This window comes from Podarcis erhardii (assembly GCF_964252035.2).
Source record: "Podarcis erhardii genome assembly, chromosome: 4".
NCBI lineage: Eukaryota > Metazoa > Chordata > Lepidosauria > Squamata > Lacertidae > Podarcis > Podarcis erhardii.
This window is the reverse complement of record NC_138508.1, coordinates 51,196,168-51,208,651: the sequence shown is the minus strand read 5'-3', so window position 1 is coordinate 51,208,651 and position 12,484 is coordinate 51,196,168. Positions and strand designations below refer to the sequence as shown.

Below are 12,484 nucleotides of genomic sequence, written 5' to 3'. Positions count from 1 at the left end.
GGGCTCTTACTTTGTGGTTTTGCCTACCTCATAGCAATTGTCACAACTGGTTGGGCATTGGGGCAGTCCTTTGTCTTGGATGGAGAGGAGGTTGCAGTCTCTGCCTACCCCTCCAAATGCTGGCGTATCCCATTAAAGCAGTGGTTCTCAACCTGTGGGTCCCCAGATGTTGTTGGACTACAACTCCCATCATCCCTGAGCTCTGGCCTTGCTAGCTAGGGCTGATGGGAGTTGTACTCCCAAAACATAAGGGGACCCACAGGTTGAGAAAGGCTGTGTTAAAGGGACCTGGTGGGAGTAGTCATGTCTGCGTGCCGAAGCAGGGTCAGGGCCAAAGGCACACCCCCAGATGATGGTCCCCATGGGGGTCACCCTATTTGATGTAAGTCTTAGGGACCCCCCCACCACCACCTGGATTGACTATGTGGGCGGGCTGGAGGCATTTTGATTTTCCCATGACCAAGCCAAACCTCTTTCATCTGTATTCAGTAAAGTTGTGGCCTATTTGATCCAAACCAGTCTTATTGGTCTCTTATTTATATGGGTTGGGGTATGGGGAGCACAATGCTTGGACCTGCAAGTGCTTTAGTGCTTAAAGATTGCCCTCTAGCACCATTTTCGCCGCTCAAAGATGGTGAATTTAAGTTTCCACTGACGCACACCTGTTTTGGATGTTGTTTTGACTTTAATGAGTTTGAGGAGGTTTATATCTCTGTACTGAGCAACCTCTATCACTTTGACATTTACTTTTTTTTCTCTTTTATAAATGTCTTATAAAAAGAGAATCATTTAGCATCTGTTACTATTTCTACCAACATCTGTCTCAGTCAGACATTGTTAAATATATGAATAATATATTAAAATTCAGTATACTTTTCGGCGGAATTTTCTGAAGTCACAGCTTGATTACTCATGCTATAGTGAGAATCTGATAGTGGTTCATTAACTCATTTAGAGACCTATACATTGTACCATTGTCACATCTTTGCTATTTTCCTACAAGTAGCTCCTGAATGACAAATGTAACATGTAAATCACAAAATGTTATAGCTGGGACCCAATTTCGTAGGCCATTTCCATGGAATTGGCGTGTGTCCCATCTCTCAGCAGAGTGCAGATTCTGTTATCCAGGGACCCAAGTGATGAGCCTATTTAGAATCATCTAAGTAAGCCTAGGGCTTGCCGATCAGAAGGTCGGCAGTTCGAATCCCTGCGACGGGGTGAGCTCCCATTGCTCAGTCCCTGCTCCTGCCAACCTAGCAGTTCAAAAATACGTCAAAGTGCAAGTAGATAAATAGGTACCGCTCCAGCAGGAAGGTAAATGGCATTTCCGTGCACTGCTCTGGTTCGCCAGAAGTGGCTTAGTCATGCTGGCCACATGACCCGGAAGCTGTACACCGGCTCCCTTGGCGAATAAAGTGAGACGAGCACCGCAACCCCAGAGTCGGTCATGACTGGACCTAATGGTCAGGGGTTCCTTTACCTTTACCTTTACCTTTACCTTTAATACTACCCCAGCTGCATTGGGAACTGCTGGGAGAAAACAGATGTTGCACACGAACCCAATCTCTGATTCCAGGGGTTTCAAGCACTTACTCATGGTTTGTGTTTCCTTTGGAATGATGGAGAGTGGAGACTGTAGTGTCTTTATGATATATGGTTTACATACTTATATATACAAACTGAGCCTGTGAGTTAAGGGTGGGGGCCCTATCAATTTCTTGTCTGGCATGGATCCACTTCCTTTGTTCCCTTAATGGCCCATTTCCAGGCTATCACCTCACCAGAAGGGTAGCCTGGCTATTCCAAGAAGTGGAAGGGGGCCAAGGCATTCAGACTAATTCCCCCCAAAACTCATAACAGTTTCTACATGGATAATATACTGTTGAGGAGACGCTATAGAATCTATTTCCTAGGGAAAAATCTTTGCTAAGCAAAAGAAGCAAAAGAAAAGCAAACTTCTTTTAATTTGTTAGTCCTAATTGCTTTAATATATTTCATAAACAATATTGCACTAACTCCCTTTCCTCACAATAAAATCAACAAAACCTACTTGTGAATGTTGGGAGTTGTAGTTAACAATACCAACCCCCTCTCTTATCCTGCAAGGTTACATAGACATTTCAGATATGTGCCCTAGAAATGTTGCATTTTAGAAATGCATCATTAAGGTTAAGAAATGAGTAAGTGTACTGATGGAACTGAAGCCTGTAGCAAACTCTGCATGCTCCAAATCTAGAATTGCTTTTAGAATTTCTCTTTGTTTAGAAATGCCAGAAGAATATTATAGAAGGCAAAGAAGCAATAAAAGAACAGAATGGGGGAAAACACAAATCCCCATTTCAATTGTTAAACTGCAGTGATGTGGCATTTGACAAGGTAGGTTTTATGCTAAATCAGGGATGTTTAACTGTGGGTCTCTGATTTCCCATCATCTCTGACTTTTGACCAGACTTCTTGGTGTTGATGGGAGTTAGGAGTCCAACAACATCTGAAGGACCACATGTTTCCCATCCCTTTGCTAAACAGTAATAGAGACCCAATCTCTGATATATATTTTTCAGAATATCTGGAAAATGGATTTGTTCTAAATTAAACTGAAGTATGAAAGCTATTTCATCTGATGTAGTTAAATAAAGGAGCAATTAGGAGAGTGAAGGCAGACCTCCATTCATGTTATGTAACTCTCAATCTAGCAGGATCTATGGTCAAAGATTTCATCATTTTAGAGCACCAAAATGAAATATTGATTGACTAGCATTAGCATTATGTGGTAAATTTCTAAAGCTATAGTTGGTGAGAAATGGGGGCACTTTGTGCTTATTGCTCTCATTGTTGAATTTTTTCCCTAGCATCCTTGCAGTTTTAATTTACAAGAGTTTTATTTTTGTAATATTGTTGGCAGCACTGAATGAAATACCATGGGATAATATGGTGCAAAATGTCCCTTCATTTTTCTTTTCTCTCTTTACAAAGTATCCTTTCTTCCCCCCTTTCATTAAATCTGTGGGTCTTGCAGATTTTTTCTGTCTGTGGAAGCAAGATTGACAGCTAAGATCCAAGGTTCTGGGTGCATCACAAAATAAACATATTGGGTTTAAAATGTATCACCTTGTGGGCCACTCCTTTTTAGCTATGCAGGGGATGTACTGCCCAGTGACAAGACAAGGCTAAATTATCTTTCTCAAACAACCTGTTGCAGCATTTAGGAATCTGGAAATGGGACAGGTATCTCTTGGAAGAAAATCAAATGCTACACATTCTATTTTGTTTACATGGATTTTGTTTACATGGATCCTTAGAGTTCTCTAATATTAAAAACCATGCAGAAAAAAGATTCAAGTGTACCAGATGAAATCTAGCTGAAGCCAAATTCAACATTCCCATACCCAAAAAGTGATTTTAATTGCGTTGTTTATTAAACCTTGACCTATCTATACATACTGCCAACCACAATTCCAGCTACTAATACTAGAAAGTTATGATTATATACATTTCTCTCATTTGCTTCAAGACTGGATTAGCTGATCCATGTGCTGATTTTAAGATGATAGACACCAGATACAAGGCTTACTCTGAACAGGAAAGGTAATCATTCCAATAACTATTATATGTGATGTATTTCAAAGCTGTTTGGCTTCTGTCAAGACATGTTAGAAGAGAATGTTTTGTCGCTATAATGAATAGTTTTCATTATACATTTGACCTTTTTGTCCCAGTGTGTCCTTCAGGATCTGTGTCTTTACTGAGACTTCTATAAAATAATTATGGGCTCCCAGCTCATTTGATTTTAACTACTTTTCTTCTCTGGTGAAAGATTTACTACGGCTAACTCTAGCACTTTCCAGAAGCAAATTACCTAGTTCTTCACAAATAATAATAAAAAAGCTGCAACAGAAGTATAAAACTGAATCCATAAATAAACATTTGTTGATCCAATCTAAGTAATCACCGCCTGATGGTAGACAAGCTGAAGATTCAGAAGAGAGGAACTAGATCGGCATCCTGTTTGCTATCAAGTGCTATTCAGCCTCAGCACTATAGGAACTCAGCACTATAGCTCATGTGACAAAACATCTGCTTTGCATACAAAAGGTCTTATGTTCAGGTTAAAATTGCAGCAGCCCCAGTAAAGCTGTGAGTGACCTCTGTCTGAAATTCTAGAGAGATGCTGACTGTGTGTGTCAAATACTGAGCTACATCGACCAGTGTTCTGTCTCAGGATAAGGCTGCTTCCTTATAGGAATTTATGTTGTTGTTATATTTCCACTAAATTACCACCACACAGCCCAGAGTGGAGGATTTTTAGTGCCATGTGACAGTATAGGACTTGCATGATTGTCAAGGGACGGGAAGGGAACAGAACAGAAAAGCCACTCCATGGCCCATGCCTGATGACAGCCATGTCCAATATTGCCCACTTTGGGAACTGAGAGTAACCAAAAAGGGAAAGGAGGTGTGGAACTCCCTCTGTGGGAGGACTGAGCCCCCCAGTGCTCCTGCCAGGCTTTGGGGAAATGGCTTCCTCCCTCCCTTTGGCCGTGGATGAGCAGAACAAAGTGATTAGTCTTACCAGTTAAAGAGATATTTAATGTTCACAGTGAAAGAACAAAGACTCAATTCTCAGAGGAAAGGTCTCCTAATTAAGGTTTCCACCCACTTCCCCCCCCCCAGCCACCCCCATCACTTTTTGTCTGGTAACCTGATCTCGCAACCATTTGGTCTTCTGTGTAGCTACCTTATCTGCTCTCCTTGACTTTGGACTGAGCACTGGGACACTTTCCAGCAAAAGGGAGTCTGTTAATACTCTCTCTCCCTGTTCTTCTTCTCCTAGCTGTTCCCCACTCAGTTCTGCCCAGCTGCTGTCTTCCAAACTATGTTACTCTGCAAACCACTGCTCCAAATCTATACTGCTCCACTGCTCCTGGGCAGTTGCAGGATTCTGGTCAGGAGCAGGGGGAGAGGGAGGCCCCCACCATTCGTCAACAGAGTAGCTCTCCTCAGCCTGGCCTCTGATAGCGCCTATCTCTGATAAAAATGAAATTTGGCCAAGGATTATGGAAGGTTAAAGGGCAACCCAACCTCTTACTGTATGCTTCCTGTCACCTGCATCGACATATGCAGAGGCTCATGGGAGGGCAACATGTGCTCAACATTACCCACAAGGGAGGGACCATATTGGACACTTGTTTTCAATTTCTTCCTTTTTCCTGTGCAGGTTTGAATTTAACATGAGAAACTACAGGGAACTGTCAACTTTCACTGCTTCCTTTATAATGCGTAGGGCAATTGGTCGCTCTAGCGCAGTATTATCTGCACCGACTGGCAACATCTCTCCAAGATTTCAGAGGCAGGTCTCTCCCAGCATGGACAAATACAAGGCAAATTTAAATTGCATAGAAAGCAAAGCTAGCCATTAGTGTCTCTACCAGCTTGAGAATGCAAGTCAGTTCCTGTTTTTTGATTTCTGTGAGAGCCAGATATAATCCATCATAGCTAAATATAAGGGCCTAATGTTCTCCCTTGAAAGGTCCTTCAAAAATTGACCGCACATAGGTATTCAATTATTTTAATGTGAAAGGCAGTACCTTTTACATTTGCATCACCCCTGAATACACTGCATATTTGTGCTTTATGAAAGCATGACGGAGAAGGCAAATAACCATTTTTTGTTATTTTTTATAAAGAAAAGGAACTGTGGTGAAGTACCATATAATTGGGTACGTCATTAAAATCTGTACAGTTATTGAATATGTGTATTTCAGCAGAGCTTATTTTCTTAAAGCTTTAAGTTTAAACCTCTCAACTCACTGTTCCTGGTGTGTTATCTTTGATGAGCCCATGAAACTTCTTTCTCATTCCCTGGGGTTTCTTGTTACATCTCACAATTTAAGATTGGAACAATGAACAACTTAGCGAACCAACAACTTAAGAGAACCAATAATTGATAGATTTGTCAATCACGAAGAGGGGGGAAAGGCTACAGCTCCAAATGGCTTAATTGAGGGTTTTTGTTTTGTTTTTTAAGCCAAAGGTTGAGTATCAGAGGTGGACATCCTAGAGCCCCAGAAGATGCCAAAACAACCATTTATGTGGTGCTGGTTCTGTCTCAGTGGATAACTGTCCTTATATGGAAACAATTTGCTTGGGTACAGTGAGAAAATTTGGCTTTAGGTAAATTTTTAGACAAGGTTCATCACTTCACTGAGATATATGCACTAGAAATAAAATTAGCAACTCTAGAGCACTTAATAAGACTGGATAGCATCCAAATAGCTACTCTAAATATTCCCATGGAATTGTATGTACCCAGCTGGATTCTTTGAGCAGCAGGCACTCGTGCTATATTGCAAGCTATTCCTGAAACTGTTGGTGGCAAGGAAAAATAGGTGTATAAAAGAGAATTCCTGGATGCAAAGACCCAAGTTGGGCAAGTACTCTTTGGTGAGAGAACCCCAACAGAGATTTAAATATAGAGATTGAAATAAAAGTGTGGAGACATAGACCTTTAAAATATGCCCTTCTAAATTCCTTCAAAAGTTTCCCTCTTCCCTTAGCATAGTAAAAGTCCACACATTTGATAAGTTAGAAATAGTTTACTTACAAACTCTCCAAAGGTCAAATTCATGTCCTTTTCCATACAGTATTCTGAAAAGGTTGCACAGACAGTAAAATTTGGCTTTAGCTTCGGTGGTGAGTTCCTAAATTATTGGTATGGGAACACATGCAACTGTAAGAGCCATGAAGTGTGATCTGCATCAACAAGCTCAAAACCTCTTTACACATTGAGCTTCTTTGGTAGACAGCGGCTGGATCAAAGAAGCATTTCAGTTAAATGTGTTGTAAACTTTGTATAAGAAATCATATTGGCAAAAACGGAACTCCACAGCACCATGTGGTGTCACAGTGTTATAATGCATGACTACACATATAAAGCGCTTTTTCTTCACCAGTGTTGGGAGGTGAGCTAAGCCTGGCAGGACAGCTTACTCTATGGTCTTAACCCCTTCATTCATTAATTAGACTTAAGCATGTTGGTTTTATCTGGCTGGTTATCCCACAGAAATTACTTTGCTCAAATGCCATTTAATTATGTACGATGGAAGGCTAACCTTAGAGAATCAATAGATTCAAATAACTTCCAATGTGAAACTGCCACCTATGCATGGAAGCCTCTGGTATGTTAAGAGAGTATTGTTGTCCCCCTGGCACTCCATAGACATTGGAATACGTGTAGCAATACCTCTCCTGTTCTGCACTTTGGTAGCATCAAGGCTTCCAAGATACTTAGAGAGTGGTGGAATTACTGCCTGCTCTGTGTGGCAGAGATTCAGAGGCTGCACTAGCCCTCTCTATTCATACCCAAAGAGGTTTGTGGTGTGTATTTCAGATTCTAAGTCTATGTCAGGCTGTTGACAGACTTGAATTTATATATTTAGGAGTAAAAGGTAAAGGTAAAGGACCCCTGGACAGTTAAGTCCAGTCAAAGGTGACTATGGGGTTGCGGCGCTCATCTCGCTTTCACACAGAGGGAGCAGGCGTTTGTCCACAGACAGTTTCCTGGGTCATGTGGCCAGCATAACTAAACCACTTCTGGTGCAATGAAACACCGTGATTAGTGCCAGAGTGCATGGAAACACTGTTTACCTTCCCGCCACAGCGGTACCTATTTATCTACTTGCATTGGTGTGCTTTCGAACTGCTAGGTTGGCAGTAGGTGGGACAGAGCAACGGGAGCTCCCCCATCGTGGGGATTCGAACTGCCGACCTTCCAATCGCAAGCCCAAGAGGCTCAGTGGTTTAGACCACAGCGCCACCCACATCCCTGTATTTAGGAGTGCAACACAGTGGTCCCATTTCCCCATGCTTTATCCTTAAAGAACAGTTCAGCAAAGTACATGGCAGCAGGTTGACAAGAAACTGGGAGGCGAAGTTTTGTATCTACCCTTTCAACTATAAGAAATAGATTCTAATGATGCTCAAAGAGAGCTCTATTCATAACCAATCATCACATTCTCAGAATAGTCTTCCTACTTCTTCACCCCTTCCCTTTTTTTCCTCAACTACTGGATGCTGTTAAAGACACACTGCTTAAAACTAAAACTCAAGGTTAACAGAATACAACACAAAACAAAACAAAACAAGAGTGACTTTGTGCACCAGGTTGATACAATTTTCTGATATTCTTGTGGCCACCACTCCCTACATCCTTGCAGTGAAGGAATGTTGTACACCAAGGAAAGTGAAAACTGTGGGTGGGTGGGTGGGGTAGGGAACCAGGTATCTTAAAACACATTGAAGACACACTTGCTGAAACCTGCTTGCCGTTTTGAAGTGGGAGCCTGAGAGATAGACATCAGATTAATTCTTTATTTAAAATTAGATTTTGTTATCAGCAACTTATTATAATACACTTGGAAATGTTAATTAATAAAAAGTGCATTTCTATTAGCAAGTTTGTTTTTTCCCTTTACCAAACACTATAGCTTGCAAACTGAATGCATTAGGATTCATAAATACCACTGACTTCATGCATCTTAACTGTACTAATGGAAAAACATTAATAATTGTCATCTGCATTACTAAGATACCCAGTTAATCCATTTGCATAAATTCTTCCTCAGAGTGTTAGACATTTGTAAATCATTTGCCAAGTAATTTCAAATTAATGCACCATTCAGTTGATTTATGAATGCAAAATAACATTAAAACTTAAAATAACTATTTTAATCAGTCTTTTTGAAGGAAAAAAGGCAAATAAAGCATAAGCTCAACCAGTATATATAATCTAGATTTCCCAGTCACAAGTGGGCAAGTGGTGATTGGAACAGCTCATACTTTGTGAGATCCCTGAACTACAAATGATATCTCTTGTATTTCCCGTATGGGGAAAATGCAGAAGTGTGACTCTTGCCTGCCTGCCTGTCTTTCTTTCTTTCTTTCTTTCTTTCTTTCTTTCTTTCTTTCTTTCTTTCTTTCTTTCTTTTTGAACAATGCATGGATTCCAAGAAGCATATTTGACCAGCAATGGAAGTTATTCCGTTGGTGATTTTCCTAGTAAGACTGGGCAGATGTCTGCTGTTGATGGTTTAGGTTCAAGACATTCCAGTGCAGAGCATACTGTTAGCTTAGGTGACTAATTGAATCACTTGCCTATAATACTTTATTAAAGGAGGCAAGTGCTCTTCAGCAATCTGCTGGGTTGTTGTATCACAGGTATCACAAAGTAAATGACAGTAGAATCTTGACTTTTTGGGGCTTCTGGCTCTGCTATCTGTTAGTTCCTAGGAATTTTAAAGTTACATTGTGATGATTCAGATGGCAGATGGATCATCTGTGGTATCTTTGCTGATGTTTCCTTTGATTGTTACATTTCCTCTCAAACGTTAATGTATATTTCTTTGCAGACGGACTCTCGTGATTATTGTGGTAGAAGTCATATTCATCACGTTAAGTGAGTTATGGAAAACGTCTCTCAGTTCCATTAAATGTATAGATTAATATGAGCAGTCTATATGTAAAAATACATATTTAAATGAGATAGATGACTATAAATCACATGCAAAGGGTAGAGAGGATGTGAAACTATTGAGTTGTAGATGATGTGCATTTGTCCTCCCAACTCTGGCAGTATCATACCTCTTTAAACAGCCGTAGCTTCCCTCAAATAATCCTGGGATCTGTAGTTTAAGGCTGATGAGAGTTGTTAAGTAAGAAACATTTCCCTCCAAGAGCTACAATGACAGAATTCTCTGGGAAGAGGAATTGACTGTTAAACCACTCTGATAACTGTAGCTCTGTGAGGGAAATATGGGTATCCTAACAACTCCCATGCTCTTAATAATCTGCAATTCTCATAATTTTTGGGGGGTAGACAGGACTGATTCTCCTTTAAATGTCCAGTTCTGATGGGGTCTTAGTATCTTGGCTACTGTAATGGCTTCCGGAACCCAATTTTGTTGTCTGTCTGTTAGTCCGCAAACCACCGGGATATAATTGAAAAGTAATTTAACTATAAATGCCATGTTAAATCAAACTGTCTTCTTTATTTTCTGACCTGGCTACAAAGGGATTTATCCTTTTGATGGACTGCCATGGGCATTGGATTAAGTCTCTGTGATGACAGAAACCTACTTCATCAAGTTTAGTGAATGTTCTAGCTCTGGAAAAAAAATATGCTCAGAGCATTTCAGATCTTAGATTTGAGAAATTTCATCTATGTCTGTTAACTGTATTCAAAGTAACTCTGCCCACGTGGTTTTGTTTTCACATATGCAACATTCCCTTCCTTTGAAGAAATATGAAAGTTAATCAATGTATATTGGTTTCCTACAGTGATTTAATCAAGTGGAAAAAATGCTCTTAGCTTGCCAGAATTTGAAGAGGCAGAAGCTGCCTTTTTGCCCATTACGTTTTAAATTCACAATGCTGTAAAAATGATTCAAAATGAGAGCTATTTAGTCTGTTGAAGTTTATCCATTTTAATACATCATTTCCTTCTAATTGCTTCTTGATTACATTTCTGCATTTGCTTCAACAAGCTTGCCCATTAGGCCATTTCAAAAAGTGTATGGTTTTTTTAAAGTGCTTCTTAAATATCATTTTTGTATTAGTTGCTTTCATATTTTTAAATATTTCACCACTCTTGCAGCTTCAGTTTTCTCACTGAGTCAAAATTAAAATATTTAGGTTCACATGTATTTTTCATTTCAGTGTTAATCTAGCTACATTTTACACTTTCATCAAGTCTATGAAATATATTTGAAAATTGGGTCTGCTCTTACCACTTAGAGAGCCAAGGCAGATGCCTAGGGCAGGCACATTATAAAGAATGCTAGCTTTGGTCTTCAAATGTTTGATCATTTATCTGAATTTCCAAATGTTTGGCTCTATAAAGTCAAATGTATGTTGTTTGTCAGAACGCCTTACATCTAAAAAAGAAGAAAGAAATTAAATAAAAAGTATGTTTTTCAGACAAAGTAACTGATCTATTAAAATGGTGGTGTTTCTCCAATTTCTACACTGTTTGGAAATTGCTAACAAATTATACCATGGAAGTTACCATATTTTAAATTTCAGTTGGCTGTTAACTGTTAATAACTTGTGTGAAAAAAGTATTTTTTTTTTCATTCTGTGGGTGCATCAGAAAGTCGGACTGTGCTTACTACGTTTATAATAATCAAAAAGCCCATTGCTCAGGTACAACACATGTTTTTGCATGCAACAGTTTCCACGTTCAGTCCCTAGCATCTCTAGGTAAGCCTGGGAATGTCTTCTGTTTAAAACCCTGGAAAATCTGGGTTGTATCCAATAAGATTTTCTTAGCATAGACATGTTTAATTTAATGGATCTAAGTTAATTTCATATAACCCTGTCATAATACATTTGCAAATGAGTGGTGATGGTGGCAGGATTGAGTTTTACAGGGGGGAAGTAGAAAAGCTGAGCACCACTCCTGCCTACCGCTTTTGTCCTTCGTATTTTTCTTCCTCACTGCTTTGGATTAGGGAAGTAGATGCCCATATCTGCTGCTGATAATTTGTTCCATTCCAAGTAGATATTCACAGGAAAATGTTGAAGGGTCTAAGACTGCCATCACTGTTGTTATTTCCTAACCTTTGTGACTTTCTATATATATCAATACATGGGCTTTCATCTATGTTTTGTGAAGATGGCTTGTTTTGCAATGTACAGTATTTGTATTTTTACTGTTTAAATTTGTTCTTGACATACAGCATTCTGACCTTTTGTGCTATTATCTAAGAGGAGCTCCACAATTTTGTCAAGTGACTAATCTTATTCTTTCACCTCAAGCGAATAAATAACTACTGGTGACATTTGCTATTTTCGGACAAGCATTTTAATCCCACAAGTATCTAACACACATACGCATATGTATATATGTTATGTGATACTGTTGGATAAAGATTTTCTTGTAATAGAACCATTATTTATTATTCATGCTGCATCGTAAAGAGAATTCAAGTTTCCATGGGCAAATTTAGGCTGTACAGTGGTACCTCGGGTTACAAACACCTCGGGTTACAAACTCTTCAGGTTACAGACTCTGCTAACCTGGAAGTAGTACCTCGGGTTAAGAACTTTACCTCAGGATGAGAACGGAAATCATGCAGTCGCGGCACAGGTGCAGCGGGAGGCCCCATTAGTTAGTGGTACCTCAGGTTAAGAACGGTTTCAGGTTAAGAACAGACCTCCAGAACGAATTAAGTTCGTAACCAGAGGTATCACTGTATGTCCAGACTTTTTGTAGGCAAGTGAAATGTTCACCATATGGAGGGCTCCTCCAGATTACCAAACATTCATCCTGAATTCTGCCTTTCATGATCTAGTTGAGATTCCTTCATTGCAGGCGGTTGGACTAGATGACCATTGGTGTCCCACCAAACTCTACAATTCTATGAATATCCTGCACAAAGTCTTTATTGGGCATTTGTTTGTAGGAAGGTTATATGAGGAGATGAAC

At 39.7% G+C, this 12,484-nt stretch overlaps 1 long non-coding RNA gene across 1 annotated transcript in view; it reads left to right on the top strand.

The window, feature by feature from the left end:
* The first annotated feature begins 361 nt into the window (after positions 1-361).
* LOC309340671 overlaps positions 362-12,484 on the top strand; it is a 76,058-nt gene continuing 63,935 nt past the window's right edge. Inside the window, exons 1-4 of the long non-coding RNA XR_014156066.1 lie at positions 362-382; positions 2,269-2,379; positions 3,515-3,588; positions 9,408-9,454. This is a non-coding gene — a long non-coding RNA (uncharacterized lncRNA). The remainder of the gene's footprint in view (positions 383-2,268; positions 2,380-3,514; positions 3,589-9,407; positions 9,455-12,484) is intronic.